Source organism: Atractosteus spatula, unplaced genomic scaffold, assembly GCF_055471065.1.
Source record: "Atractosteus spatula isolate fAtrSpa1 unplaced genomic scaffold, fAtrSpa1.hap1 Scaffold_219, whole genome shotgun sequence".
NCBI classification, from domain to species: Eukaryota; Metazoa; Chordata; class Actinopteri; order Semionotiformes; family Lepisosteidae; genus Atractosteus; species Atractosteus spatula.
The window spans coordinates 27,501-30,000 of NW_028296785.1; positions in this window are offsets into that span (position 1 = coordinate 27,501).

The following is a 2,500-nucleotide window of genomic DNA, read 5'->3' on the forward strand; positions in this document are numbered from 1 at the left end:
CGTAAAAAAGACTAAGTCCCCCGGGTGACCAGGCCCCTATAAAGCCGATCGTAAAAAAGACTAAGTCCCCCGGGTGACCAGGCCCCTATAAAGCCGGTCGTAAAAAAGACTAAGTCCCCCGGGTGACCAGGCCCCTATAAAGCCGATCGTAAAAAAGACTAAGTCCCCCGGGTGACCAGGCCCCTATAAAGCCGATCGTAAAAAAGACTAAGTCCCCCGGGTGACCAGGCCTCCGAAAAGCCGATCGTAAAAAAGACTAAGTCCCCCGGGTGACCAGGCCCCTATAAAGCCGGTCGTAAAAAAGACTAAGTCCCCCGGGTGACCAGGCCCCTATAAAGCCGATCGTAAAAAAGACTAAGTCCCCCGGGTGACCAGGCCCCTATAAAGCCGATCGTAAAAAAGACTAAGTCCCCCGGGTGACCAGGCCTCCGAAAAGCCGATCGTAAAAAAGACTAAGTCCCCCGGGTGACCAGGCCCCTATAAAGCCGATCGTAAAAAAGACTAAGTCCCCCGGGTGACCAGGCCCCTATAAAGCCGGTCGTAAAAAAGACTAAGTCCCCCGGGTGACCAGGCCCCTATAAAGCCGATCGTAAAAAAGACTAAGTCCCCCGGGTGACCAGGCCCCTATAAAGCCGATCGTAAAAAAGACTAAGTCCCCCGGGTGACCAGGCCCCTATAAAGCCGATCGTAAAAAAGACTAAGTCCCCCGGGTGACCAGGCCCCTTTAAAGCCGATCGTAAAAAAGACTAAGTCCCCCGGGTGACCAGGCCCCTATAAAGCCGATCGTAAAAAAGACTAAGTCCCCCGGGTGACCAGGCCCCTATAAAGCCGATCGTAAAAAAGACTAAGTCCAGCGGGTGACCAGGCGTCCCGAATCTGTCGGGGGTGACCAGGTGGCCGGCCCGCTGGACGGCGCTGAATGGGTCTAAATAATCGGAAGGGGGCTTAAGTCTGCAGCAGGGGGCATGGCCGGAGTCCATCCCCAGGCGGGGGGCATATTTCCCGGGCAGGGAGGCTTGGATCCCCCTGTCTGAACCGAAAGCACTGCTCGCGGTCGAACCGGGAGCCGGGTGCCTCAGACGCCGCTGCTGTGGTGCTTTTCCCCTTTTCACAAGCCTGGAGGCTTGGCCCAGGCCTAGCAGGAGGCATGCAACCGCCTGAGAGCGCTCCCGGGGTGAAAAAAAGACTTTTTCGTTTTCATGGAGCTTTTAAGGGGATGAATCCACCCCGCTCAAGCCCAGGCAGAGCTCCACAAGCTGGGCTTGGATTCCAGGTTCGCTCCCTTGCAGGCACCGGGTACGGAAGTTGCGGTGGCGTATCTCCGGGTATGTGGGAGTACCGAAAGTCGAGTGGTGTGGTCCCGGGTATGTGGGAGGACCGATTCTGGAGTGGTGTGGTCCCGGGTATGTGGCAGGACCGAAACTCGGGTGGCTTTGTCCCAGGCACGTGGGCAGGCCGAGTCAGCGGTGGCGTGGTCCCGGGTACGAGGGAGAGGCCGAAACAGGGGTGGCCTCTCCCCAGGCACGCAGGGAGCCTGTCAGAGGGCGGCCAGCCCCGCAGCTGTGCGGGGGGCGCCCTCGGCACCCCGGCCTGCCCCAGGGCAGGCGGGGGAGCCTGACAGAGGGCGGCCAGCCCCGCAGGTGTGCGGGGGGCGCCCTCGGCACCCCGGCCTGCCCCAGGGCAGGCGGGGGAGCCTGACAGAGGGCGGCCAGCCCCGCAGGTGTGCGGGGGGCGCCCTCGGCACCCCGGCCTGTCCCAGGGCAGGCGGGGGAGCCTGACAGAGGGCGGCCAGCCCCGCAGGTGTGCGGGCTGAGCCCTCGGCACCCCGGCCTGTCCCAGGGCAGGCGGGGGAGCCTGACAGAGGGCGGCCAGCCCCGCAGGTGTGCGGGGGGCGCCCTCGGCACCCCGGCCTGCCCCAGGGCAGGCGGGGGAGCCTGACAGAGAGCGGCCAGCCCCGCAGGTGTGCGGGGGGCGCCCTCGGCACCCCGGCCTGCCCCAGGGCAGGCGGGGGAGCCTGACAGAGGGCGGCCAGCCCCGCAGCTGTGCGGGCTGAGCCCTCGGCACCCCGGCCTGCCCCAGGGCAGGCGGGGGAGCCTGACAGAGGGCGGCCAGCCCCGCAGGTGTGCGGGGGGCGCCCTCGGCACCCCGGCCTGCCCCAGGGCAGGCGGGGGAGCCTGACAGAGGGCGGCCAGCCCCGCAGGTGTGCGGGCTGAGCCCTCGGCACCCCGGCCTGCCCCAGGGCAGGCGGGGGAGCCTGACAGAGGGCGGCCAGCCCCGCAGGTGTGCGGGGGGCGCCCTCGGCACCCCGGCCTGCCCCAGGGCAGGCGGGGGAGCCTGACAGAGGGCGGCCAGCCCCGCAGCTGTGCGGGCTGAGCCCTCGGCACCCCGGCCTGCCCCAGGGCAGGCGGGGGAGCCTGACAGAGGGCGGCCAGCCCCGCAGCTGTGCGGGCTGAGCCCTCGGCACCCCGGCCTGCCCCAGGGCAGGCGGGGGAGCCTGACA